At 39.9% G+C, this 13086-nt stretch overlaps 1 long non-coding RNA gene across 6 annotated transcripts in view; it reads left to right on the forward strand.

Annotated features, from left to right (window-relative positions):
• Positions 1-6208: 6208 nt before the first annotated feature.
• LOC123364907 overlaps positions 6209-13086 on the forward strand; it is a 133757-nt gene continuing 126879 nt past the window's right edge. For all 6 annotated transcript variants that reach the window (XR_006577348.1, XR_006577342.1, XR_006577347.1 and 3 more), the window contains exons 1-3: positions 6209-6290; positions 6749-6886; positions 8721-8755. This is a non-coding gene — a long non-coding RNA (uncharacterized LOC123364907). The remainder of the gene's footprint in view (positions 6291-6748; positions 6887-8720; positions 8756-13086) is intronic.

The following is a 13086-nucleotide window of genomic DNA, read 5'->3' on the forward strand; positions in this document are numbered from 1 at the left end:
GTATTGCAACGTGTCCTTGGATAGTCTGATTTTCAGAGGATCTGACTCTTTGCAACACCAATTGAAGTCAATGGGTGTTTTAGATGCTCAGGCTTTTAATCCCTCTGCTTCTCTTTCCCGATCAATAAAATAGGGAAAATAATATTTAGCTGCCTCAGTGGGTGTTGTGATTAAAGTTGGTGTACAAAGCAATTTGACTATTGTAAAGCACTAAATAGAGTAAGTGTTCAGTAAGGACTAAGACATCCACAGAGTTTAATAGAAATGGGTTTCTAGCAATTCAAATAAATTGCTTTACAAACAAGGCAGAAATTTTCAGGGCAGATCTCATTCAAAATGTACAAAGGGGAACAAATGGGTTAAATACTCTAGGCCAATGTTGACTCATCATGTAACAAAACCTGCTAGAGCTGGTTAATGATGTGTCTGATACTTTAGCAAGTGACATAATGTTGAAATTTGGAATCAAAGCTGTCAGGAAATTGCTCTTCACTCAAACACAAAATAATCAATATGAAAACCTGTTGAAATCCCCCTCCCTGAGCCAACCTACTAATGGGGCAAGAGAGGGCATTGGCTTACCACAGATCTTCCTGATCCTTCTAGAAATGCTGCAGCTTTGCAGAGAAGTTTATGGCTGCAAAGAAGAGATTGAAATCATGAACCAGGTGTAGATCAATGCAGTGGCATTTTTCTGAGTCTGCAGACAGCTTCCAGCAGAGGGAAGTGCAGAAGGCTTTCAGGGAGGAAGCCACTAGACGTCAACACCACCATCAGAGCAGTGGTGCCCTGTTGTTGCCCTGGAAGGTCCCACTAATACTGCTATAAGGGTATGTCTGGGATCCCAGATTGTCTTCATTCTGCTCCACATATATCTACCCTTCAAGGTTAATTGTGAGGATTAGTGTATTCTTTGATTATAGATACAGCATTACCCCTCCAATTTTGATTTAAAATAAGTGCCAAATGGTGCTCTGGGGATTCTTCATGTTGAGTAAGGAAGGGTGGGACCAAACCCACTGTCAAACCTGAAAAACAACTTCTTGAAGTTCTTAATTCTTCTGTGAACTATGGGTGGCATTTGAAATCTCCGGGCCTGTTAGTGTCATGTTACAGTGCAAACTACGCTTTAGACCCCTTTCAGTCCCTCTCGAGTTAAACCTCTTTGGGGCCAGGTTTCTCTACCTTCCTCCTCTCTGGGTGGAACACATAGTCCAACCACTCTGGGACTTCATCTCTGGGTGCCAGCCCCAGCTTTCTCAACCATGTTAGTCACCCAGGCCCAGCTCTGTTTGGTTCCTTTTTGTGCAGGAGCCCATGATATCAGCTGATTAAAGTGACTCAAAACCAACTTTTTCAAAACAATGAACCCTTTATTTATTCGTCTAAAGTTACATAGCATTTGGAGAACAAAGGGTAAAAAACAACAAAAGCCCTCGCTGCATATCTCCTTACCTACACTTAATCCCCCTCTCTCCATAGCTCAGGTAGGTCCAATTTATTCCCATCTCTGGGGTGAGACAGCCAGCCTGCTTGCTGTAGTCCCTGGGGCTCTCTGTCAGATGGGGTGTCAGCTTTAGTCTGCTGACAACTCACTCAGCCCCCATCCTTCCTGAGATCATAATCTTGAAAATTTAGCATCCCCTTTGATTCTGGATTTTGGTCTGGGAAGAATAAACCATGCCAGCCTGGATGGAGCCAGATAGGTAACTACTTCCCAATCAATGACCCAGACATTGTTAAAGCCATTTATCCCAGGTGTCTTATCTTGCAATTGTTTCATTTCCTGTTGGTTTCTCCCTTAATGGCCTCCTTTGCTTTTACTTCTGGAAGTCAGGACGGTTAGTATGAAACAGATAACCCGAGGGGCATATGAGATTTAAAAAAAAAATACTACATGTAATGCTCTCATTCTCCATATACAGCATGAGATTTATAAAAGATACTACAGGTAACTTTCTCATTCTCCACATGCATTCCCACATGCAGAGCAATACAAAGCAGCAAGAGAAATTTGATTTTACTAGCCATTATTTTTCAGTAATATTTAATCCAAATTGAGTCCAGACACCTTTTCCTTATAGAGTAGAAACTGACATCATGTTTCCCTTTGAGATAAAATTATGTGCAGATATCAGTGCATTTTACCTTCTACATATTGGGCCAAATTCAGCTCTCTTAAACCGGTGAAACTGCACAAGAATCCATTGGGAATTGTATCATTGTAACTAGGGGCAGAGTTTAGCTTACTGTTGGATAATTGCAAATAGAAATTATAGTTAGCTACTATTTTAAAGCTATCTGCCTAGAACTAGTTACTTTTATATAAGTATCTATATATGTACATATTAAAGTGTGAGTACCACCAATATACCCCTTGTTACATGCAACTCCCTTGACATTCCTATCTTGGGTTCTCTTGATCAGAAGTGGAGAATCATAACAAGTTCTGCCAAACTATAATTTGTGTGATGTATTCATAAGAAAACTAGCTCATATGTTTGTTTTTTCATTTGGTATATACAATTTTTACCATTATTTTAACTAGGGAAGTAATACCAAGGGAACACAAAACAGAGGGCAACAAGTTGTAGGTACAAATTAAGTGTTGTTAAGCCTGTGATGCTTGTTTGTAGTAGGTAAAAGGAAATGTTTAGGATTTGGTATAGGGGAACTGACTTAGGTAAAATCCCTTTCTTCCTACCACCCCTGCTCCTTTACCCAAAAGACAGCCTGACCCCTAATTTGACTATTTAGCTCTTTTGCATGGCTATGCTCTTCTGTTTTCAGCCAAGACAGAAAGTGTAAGTGCCAAAACACTGTCAGAAAAGCTGTTTCCATGGTACTTCTGGCTGGGAGCAAGGAGTACAGGATATCTCACAAGAGAGTCTGAGCTTTTTATCTCAGTTTTTTCAGAACCAAGAGTTTCAGATAGTTTAAGCATTCAAGCTTTTGGGTGATTCTTTAAAATCAAACCTCCAAAGTTTACCTGGGAGAGCACAAGGTCCACGGGTGTAAAGCAGGGATCGGAGAGTTTCTATTTCCATCTGTGCAGCTTGGGTAAATCATTTGACCTGTGTCCCCCTTTCCCTATCTGTCGGACAATACTGAGCTATCCCACAGAAGTGTTATAAGGATGGGGGTTGGACTAGATGACCTCCTGAGGTCCCTTCCAACCCTGAGATTCTATGATTCTATGATTAGTATTTGTGAAGTTCTTTGAGATGCTTCTACAAGAAGTGCCACATAGGTACCACGTGTTATCATTTTCTGATCTGATCTGATAAGTATCTATTTGCTACATTGAGTACTCTGGGAATTCTGTCACTGTTGCAGTACCCTTTTGTTAGCAACACAGGAAGTGCTATTGTTGGATTTTTGAGCTAAGTTTCATGAGTCAGTGGAAGAAAGGCTAGCAATCATCCATGATGGCAGTAGTGCAGTGGTGACGGATTTTCAGAAATGAATAGCTTAGTTACAGTCAGTATGTGGTTGACAAATCGCTTTATTGAATATTAAAAAAAGGATCAGAAGACCTTTTTAACTCTTTGATTGAATCACTGGGATCTTTAGCACAGCCTAATTTTGGGGAACTTCAATGATTTATATAAGGAAAAGCTATTGTACAGCATGCTCCTCCATTGCTTATAATTAGAAGAATCACCCATGCCATCTTAGCAGTAAGCATAGCATTCAAGGGTTAAGCAGATTTTAGAACTGGCCAGAAATAATTTTCAGTTTTCATGGGAGTTGGTCATCTATTTATTTTAAAATTCATATTTCTATGGTTGAAAAAAAATCTAAATTCAAATAAAGCTAACATACATTACTTGTGGCTATCTCAAACATTGCAAAATAATTTTAGTTACAAATGTTTCATAGCAAAAGGAAATGCCTTTACGCTCAGCAGAAGTATATCATACTCACTTTAGTACCCATTGCGCTCAGTTTTTCAATTAGAACTTTGAATCACATTCCTTGATTAGTAACAAGCAATCAATCATAATTAATTAGTTAAAATGTTCAACCGTTAAAATCATTACCATTAATTAAAATAATTATCTCTATTTTGGCTGCACTTCATTACCATTTCAGGGAAATGTGTTGCTTTAACTGTACCTTTTGGACTCAGTACAGGATTTTGGTGAATGAAATGCACACTAGAGTTGGTGTATGACTTCCAAGAAGCTGGCTTTTGTAGTAATTTTTTTAGTTTGCTTTAAATAGACAAAGGTTACTAATATACTATTATTTTAACTAAAATGTTTATAAAATAAGCTTTATACCTCTATCCAAAGGTTGAAGAGATGCATCAGTAGGGGAGTGAGGTTTATTCTGAGGGATTTATGTCTCATAAGCAGGCAATTATCTTTTGTGTGCAAAATGTGTCATACAGTTTTGGTGTAATATACCTGGTATCGTTCACTGTTATGGACTCTCTTCTTGTAAATTTATATGCTGGTGAATGCAAACTTCTATTGAAGAATGGAGGAAAGAAGATGATCTGTTTCTATTGGACAAAGAAACTTGATTCATGAATGAACACTTTGCGTTCTAAATACCCAGTGTTAAAAAGTGTTCTAAATACCCGGGTTCAAATTTATTTGTGTAGCTTTAAGTCCAAGAGCCAAATCCCACTCCTTAAGCTGTTTGTATGGAGGGCTGTGAACCAGAGAAAGTAATGAACTTTTGCTGTAGAAAAGAGGACAAAGTTTGGGGACCTTCCATATGGAGTCTGCATCCTCCTTTGCTATCATACAGCCCTGTTCTAGGAGTGTTCATTGTACTGCATCATGCAAGTATTTTTTGGGGAGTGAGAAGGGACAGGCTGAGAAGAAGTGAGGATGGGTCGGCTCTCCAACTGTGCAGATCCACTGGCCACTCTAGCACAGTGTGCATTGGGAGAGAGGATACCGATGAAGTTGCTCTATAGCAACCTTGGAGCAGCTACTCCACAACTTGGGTGGGGAAGGCTTCCTGAACTCACAAAGAAACGCAGCACACAGCTGGGCTACTCAGTCTGCATCCTGGGTTGAGGATTTGGTGCCAAGGCCACATAGATCTAATTTACTGGCAGGACAGTTTTCTGATATCGTTCATTGCAAAACCTATGTGTTGAGAAGATCTGTGACCTACTGTGCTGAAATGTATGTGATGCAGCGAATCAGGGCCGGCTCTAGGCACCAGCGTTTCAAGCATGTGCTTGGGGTGGCCCTTTTCAAGGAGCGACACTCCGGCCCTTTGGGTGTGGCACTTTTCAAAGGGTGGCACTCCAGCTTTTTTTTTTGCTTCGGCGGCGGCACTCCAGCTTTTTTTTTTTCGCTTGGGGGAGGCAAAAAACCTGGAGCTGGCCTTGCAGCTAATCAATGACAGAAGCCTTGCGATTTCTAGAATCTGCATGGTATCTGTTTATTGATTTGATGAGTGATGGACAAGGAGGCCCATTTTCTTTTAATGCTTACTGTGTTATAAGGCAGATGGATGGCCTGTGGGTAAGGCACAGCACAGGAGACTTGGATTCTGTTTCTGTTTCTTTCCATTGACTTTTGGATTAAGCCCTTAACCTGCCTGTGGCTCACTGCTTTATCTTTATAGTAAGGATAGTAATATTTACCTGCTTCATGAGGGTGTGTCAGAACTAAATTCATAAATATCTGTAAAGTATTATGGGATCCCCCTGGGTAGATAGTGCTATAGAAGTACAAAGCATTATATCACCTTTAGAAGCGCTAATATAAGTGTTAGCATTTTCCTGAAAAACCATGATTGCTTTTCACCACCTTTTTAAAGAAATACTTGTCATTTCATGTTTTTCCAAGGAATTCAGTATCCTCTGGCCGCCCTTCCTGCAGCCCCCATTGGCCTGGAGCAGCAAACCACGGCCAGTGGGAACTGCGATCGGACGAACCTGCAGACGCGGCAGGTAAACAAACTGGCCTGGCCCGCCAGGGTGCTTACCCTAGCGAGCCACATGCCAAAATTGCCGATCCCTGCTTGATGCATGTAGGGTTCAATCTAGAAACATACCTCCATGGCTTATTCCATCTACCAGTGTGAAAGCAAGGATCAGTTTAACTGAACTGTAAATAAAGTTTTGTGCATTTGAACTTTCAGACACTAAGCTAGCAGGGGTCATTCACATTCTGTTATGGGAACATGACTTAACAATGCAACTAGATATGACATGATGTCACAAAGTGAGTCTTCAGCCTGGCAAACTGGAAACAGTTGTCAGAAAGGTGAAGATGGGGAAGAAATTCATAGCTCTTCTTAAACTTTGTTTTATAAAGGTAATCTAATAAAAAACGAAGGTCTTATTTTTACCTATGGGTGATTAGTGTGGAAGCTGGTATATAATCTCCTTTCTGTCATATCCGAACAATGCTGGATGGTTCATTTCATATCTTTGTTTGGGAAAAAAACAAAACTAAATAAACTAAACAGACTGTAACCCCTGGTTTGGTTTATTTAAATGTTTGAAATAGTTCAGATTTTTTACCAAGTTATCTTCATATACACATGCTTCCTGGTTTTGTCTGAGATCAGAAGCAGTCATACCCATAGAATGCAAGACAGGATATTTTTATATTTCCAAAAGCAACAAAGAATCCTGTGGCACCTTATAGACTAACAGACGTTTTGCAGCATGAGCTTTCGTGGGTGAATACCCACTTCTTCAGATGCAAGTCATATTTCCAGTTTGGTTAGAACCACAAGAGACTATTTTAAGTATAGTTTTCATCTTCAGATCTAGATCACACGAATTCCACTCAATATCCAAGCTTCTTATCATAACAACTCAAGCTTATCTGAACCAGCCCTCCAAACCTTGTGAGGATCCCATCACCAACTGACCTTCACTTGTTCTGATACAGAAGAGAAACGGGTAAGGATCTGACATACACTTATTGTGAAATAGAGATTAGTATGAGTGGCCAAGCTCAGAGCCAGGTCTAAACTTTCCCCAAATTCAGGAATGTTGGGCTATCTAGTATTCTGATTTGAGCTCATCTCTGCTGTGAACATATTTGTTCATAGCTTATTAAACTACACATTTCTACTGAAATGTCACATTACTCTCTCCCCTCTATTTATGTAAGAACTTCAGATTTTGGACAAAATAAGCAAAACCAAAGAAACCTTTTTTTAGTAATTTTTGAATGTAGAAAATTGACGCTAGGTCAAACAATGTTAAATATTAACTGTGCCCTGAAATTATTTTTAAATATGATTTAGCCTTCTACTCTTGCCTTCCTGGTTCAGATGCTTTGCTAATTGCATCTGTAGGTTCATAGAAGTCCACTGTTGTGTTCACTGACACTAGCACTGTCAATCTTGTTATAGCAGGCAGAAAACCAGTATACTTTATAGTCCGGCTCGTTGAATTTGATGTATTGGCAATAATGGAAAAAGCTACTTGAAGAATTAAAGAACTTGCTAATAGTCTGTTAATTGAGAATATGAGCTTCATATAACACAAAGGCAAACTGTGAAGGTGACAATGGTAGCCAGACTTCATCTATTGAAGTCAGAATTAATGATGAACAAAATAAAGATCCCTTTGTGGTTGATTCCCATCTATAAAAGAACCATCAAAGAAATCAACTCATTAGCTGATAATTCTGTACAACTTCAAAAGGAAACCCATAAATCAATCTTTGACAACATCTTCATGTTTGTGAGTTGGTGGTAAAAGTTACGTTTAAAAACAAACAAACAAACAAACAAACAAAAACTATAAAACTCATTCTTCAGACTCAAAGAAATGGCCTGCAGGACCTGGCTTAAACTAGAGCTTTTAAAAACAGATCTATCCATAGGTAGAATAGTCAAGATGCAAATCTATTCTGTCATGCAAAATCTCCCCCAGTCACCCATGTCATACAGTGTCAATGGTCTGTCTGTTTCACAGACAAAACCCCACTACATTTAAATAATCTTAATATTGTAACAAAAACTGACAAAAACCAGTGAATTCAGAAATAAGGCTGCCACTCTGCCCTTAGCTCACTGCCATTCTGTCAGTAACTTTCCCCATTGGGGAAAGTTGCCAAACCCAGGGTGAAACAAGAAATTGTGTCAGTATTAAATCTGAATGTAATAATTTTTCAGGGCTTGGTCCCTCAGCCCTTACTCATGCAACTAGCCTTACTAACAGGACCAGTCCAGATGGCTAATGGAATGTCTAGCTGTAAGTTTGTCATTTATATTTGTTTAAATGTATCTCAGTGGGACCACTTCTGTGAGTAGGGATTTCAGGATTGGGCATTTAATTTACTAGATTTAGTGCCTGGGATTCTATAAATTGCTGTGTTTCTCCTTCAAGGTGCTGTACACGCCTTCCAGGTGTGCCCATTCAACTTTTATATAAGACTGTAATTACGTCTGTCATATTGTCTTTACATTTCCTACTGCCTTTTAAATGTTGTTAAAAAGGTAACTGAGTTGTGAAGTGAATAAGAATTTAGATTTGTGTAAAGCCTTATTGTGGTATTCTATTTTCATAACAGACTGAAATGGGAATATATGTCTTCTTAGGCTTTTTATTCTATTTTCATTAAGTTGTACACAGCGTATTGAGCCATCTAACCATAACAATGTTGCATATATAAAATTATTATAGTATGATGGTCCAAAACAGCTATTGTAGTCAATAGTTAGCTGTGTTTTGTTACATGTACTATTTTTTTAATGCTTCTACCTTATTTTATCTTTGCCAGTGTTACCATCTGTCCTTCAAATCTTGCATTGTGGGGTAAGTGCTGTACTCATTTTGAAAGTTCCTTGTGAGAAATTTGCAAATTTAAGCATTTTTTCAAAACACAAGTTGAAACAATAGATCACAAAGGCTACGTTTAACTGCATCGTCTTGATTCTTTGATAGTGTCATATTGTTTGGATGAGGGACATGCACAGGAATGGAACCTGAGAACTCAAATGAACTACCTGTCACATTGGGCAGATTGGGATTCAGAGCCAAGTCCCTATTTGACTCTACGCTTTTGAGTCCTTTCCTCTTACTTTTTACAGTGATTGCGATGATTGAGGGGAGAAGTAGGTGTTCTCTAACACCCCCTCAATGCAGTCCTTGAGAAGAAGTTAAATTTTACTTGTCATTTGTACGGTCCAATGTAGTAGTGGAGGGTCTTCTATCCTCCCAATTATTCTGGCTGTTAGAATATTGCTGAGCACCCCTTCCCCAAACGAGTGGAAGGTAATATGTCTCTGCCTAAGACCAGGCATTGCCAGTGATCTCTGCTCAGTACACTCAGCAAGCAGATCAGTTGCCTAATAAAAATCAGTTCAATGCTTGGGGTGCATTTTCTGGAGTAAACCCGCTCATTTTGATGAGTCTCAAACAGACTCTCACTGCCTCTAATCCCAAATGTCACAGCTGATTTGGGTACAATGACCCCAGATTTGATTTTTAAACAGTAAAACTGTTTAGTGCCATGTTGTAGGACCTGGCAATTTGTGATCCAGTCCAAGGGAAACACTTTTCACTCCGTTTGAAAATTCTGAAATGCAAGGTTTTTAGTGGAATTCCTTAACTGTACTAGTTTGAATGTACTGTCGTTGATGGTGCTGCTTTATAAGGGCCTGGTCCTGTTGGATGAGGTTGAGCATCAACAATTACCACAGCACTTGAAGGCACTCAACCACTTGCGAAGTTGTGGCCTTCGTGGGGTGATGTGCCCATCCCAGGAGGAATATATTAATCAAACCTTTTCAATATTGCCCTTACCAAAGGGAAATGGTTACAACTAGAGCTGGCTGAATTAGTAATTGCGAATAATGGTCATTGTCTGCTTATCCCCTTTTTTCTGTTTGTGACTAATTCTGATTTCTGTGACTGTATTTACTGGGAACTGGGCTTATTTAGTCTGCAGAAGAGAAAAGTGAGGTGGGATTTGATAGCAGCCTTCAACTACATGAAGGAGAGTTGTGACGTTCCCCTCTGGTGTTGTCTGGACCGGTGATCTGTTAGGTCACTTGATCCTTGACTCTGGGAGCCAGCCTTACCCTGCTCTGCTGTGAGAACATCCACTCCTGGGCTGTTCATGCACAGCCTCTGGCATGTAATCTGCTCCTTAGGTTGTGCAACTGAATGACACTAGCCAATATCTCCGGTCCCAGACACAACCCTAGGAACCTCCATCTTACAGTGTCCAGTTATGCCCGCTGGATGCTGCAAGCTTATATGAGTTCGTCAATTTAACAAAGAAATTGATATGTACCAGGCTTGTTATCCCAAGGGGTGTCTCTGACACACTTCAAACCAAAGGCACTGCATCAGGTAGAATTAACAAACAGATTTATTAACTACAAAGATAGATTTTTAAGTGATTATAAGTCAAAGCATAACAAGTCAGATTTGGTCAAATGAAATAAAAGAAAAACACATTCTAAGCTGATCTTAACACTTTCAGTGCCTTTACAAACTTAGATGCTTCTCACCACAGGCTGGCTGGTTGCTCTTCAGCCAGGCTCTCCCCTTTGATCAGTGCTTCAGTCATTTGGTGTGGTGTCTGTAGATGTAGGTGGAAGAGAGAGAGAGCATGGCAAATGTCTCTCCCTTTTATCATGTCCTTTCTTCCCTCTTGCCTTTGTCCCCCAGCCCCCTTCAGAGTCAGGTGAGCATTACCTCATCACAGTTCCAAACTGACCAAAGGAAGGGGACTGACTCCCTCGAGAGCCCAACAGAGTCTCTTGTTGCTGCCTAGGCCAGTATCCTTTGTTCTTGTGAGGCTGGGCTGGGTTTATCCCATATATGCCCTGATGACGTGTGAACTCCCTCTCAGCTCTTGGAGAGTTTTTGCCTGGGCTTATTTTAAGCCATGAGGATGCATTTTCAGCCTCATAACTACATACATGAAATTATAACCTATAACCTTACTATAACATTACTATAACAATGATGATCAGTGCATCATGAGCCTTCCGAAGACACCTGACATGACAAACTTTGCATTGGATACCACACAATAATTTTACAAGGACGAACATGGGGGTGCTGAGTGTTCCTCTGAGGTACGGAGCATCACATGGGTTCCAAAGAGGATGGATCTAGGCTGTTCTCAGTGGTGGAAGATGACAGAACAAGGAGCAATGGTCTCAAGGTGCAGTGCGGGAGGTCTAGATTGGATATTAGGAAAATCTATTTCACTAGGAGGGTGGTGAAGCACTGGAATGGGTTACCTAGGAAGGTGGTGGAATCTCCATCCATAGAGGTTTTTAAGGTCAGGCTAGACAAAGCCCTGGCTGGGGGTTGGACTAGATGACCTCGTGAGGTCTCTTCTAACCATAATCGTCTATGATTCTATGAATAGAGCGGACCAACTTGTTCACTTAAACTATTTGCCATTCATGTGGGATCAATCACTGAAGTCACATAGTTTTGTTTCTTCTCCCTGATAGGATGACTAAGACTATTACAGCTAGAAAATAACAGATTAATAGTGAATGGATATTTGGACAAACAATTTATGTTAAAATTCACATACTTGGGAGAATCCCCATGAAACTCAAGAGTTCCCTGATCATTTTGAATGCTTGTGAACAGCATAGCCTCACAAAAACAAATAAACTCAGTGCTTTTATTCTCAAAGTCAGTTTTAATATTTGACCAGTGTCCATTTAAAACCATGGTATTATCATGAGACCTTCAGCAGGAATGATCTGCAAATATATTTAAAAAGAGGCAATACTGGGAGACACGTGGAAAATATTCAAATGGGAAGAAAGTAGGTGGGTGAGTACATGTTGGTGTGAGTGGAACATTTTGTACAGCAATGTGTTCCTTCTTGCTGAATTCACAATTCATGAACAAATCCTATAATTAATATGTTACCATTACCAATCAATGCAGTGAAGTGGAATTAAGGAGAATTGGCAAAATTGCTGTTACTTATGCAGAGTCCATTCCAATCAAACTCCTGCAATGTTAAAAAATGAACGTAAAGTGGAGGAAAGGTGCCATAAGTTGGTATTCTGGGTGTGAGCCTTTCTGCTCTTCAGCCCTTTGGTTTCTGTTGATTCTATTGGATTTCATTCAAGTTAAGTTGGCATGTGCTGTTGCCTAGTGACAGCATGCAGTCTACTTTTGTACTAGCCCATGGAAATGCTGTCTGTCTGGAACGTGCCATTCAGCAATATGGCTCTATTAAATTGAATCTTTTAGGAGCCCTTCCCAGTTCCTCTGTTAGCTGAACAGTCTCCAGAAAGAGATTGTCGCCATGCTCTGAGATGACCCACTCATTCTCTTTACCTAATACCAGGCAAAACGAAGACTAGGGAACTAGAAAGACCTGCAGTGAGTTGGTCTGTTTAAGGCCATGATAGCTAAAGGAATAAGGACACCCAGAATCATTACAATGCATGAGTAATATTAGGCACAGCATGTCTTCCCTGCTTGAAGAAATCTGTGTTCTCACTGCTATTAACTGACCAACTACTCACTCTGTATGCTTTTAAAATGTAGTATCAGCACCTTATTCAAATTTAACCCTTTATGTAATGTGTGTATTGATGCTACCTACATCCATTTTCTTCTTGGATAACATTTATATTAGTGCTTGTTCTGTTTCCCACAAATGGCTCCAGCTCCAAAATAAAAACAATCCTATATGTTGATATTGGGCCTTGGGAATTATCTCAGTTGGATAAGAAAATAGATTGTGCCTGATCAGACAAGGCCATTTGATCTATCCATTGTGACATGTAGCCTCTGGCAATGGCCAACAAGTTATGCCTCAGAAGAAGAAAGAACTCCCTCTCAGAATTCAACTGGCTATCTATGGAAGGTGAAAAAGTTCCCTCCTGATTCCTGCAGCAGTTCACTTTATGCCTAAAGCATGTTAATTGGGCACCCTTTTTTTTAACTTGTTGAAGATTGTATATATTGTTTTTAGATTGGGTTCTTTTTTGCCCTGCAGTTTCTTGCAAGGTTTTTTGTCTTCCATACTCATTGTAAGAGCTTCTTCGTGAGTCTATTTGGTTTCCCTGAGCTGCCTCAGGAAAACTTCTTCTTAAAAGTTTAAAGCACTGTGCAGTGACTGAGCTACACAACTCCCATTGAGAGTTTCT

Source organism: Mauremys mutica, chromosome 2, assembly GCF_020497125.1.
Source record: "Mauremys mutica isolate MM-2020 ecotype Southern chromosome 2, ASM2049712v1, whole genome shotgun sequence".
Classification (NCBI taxonomy): domain Eukaryota; kingdom Metazoa; phylum Chordata; order Testudines; family Geoemydidae; genus Mauremys; species Mauremys mutica.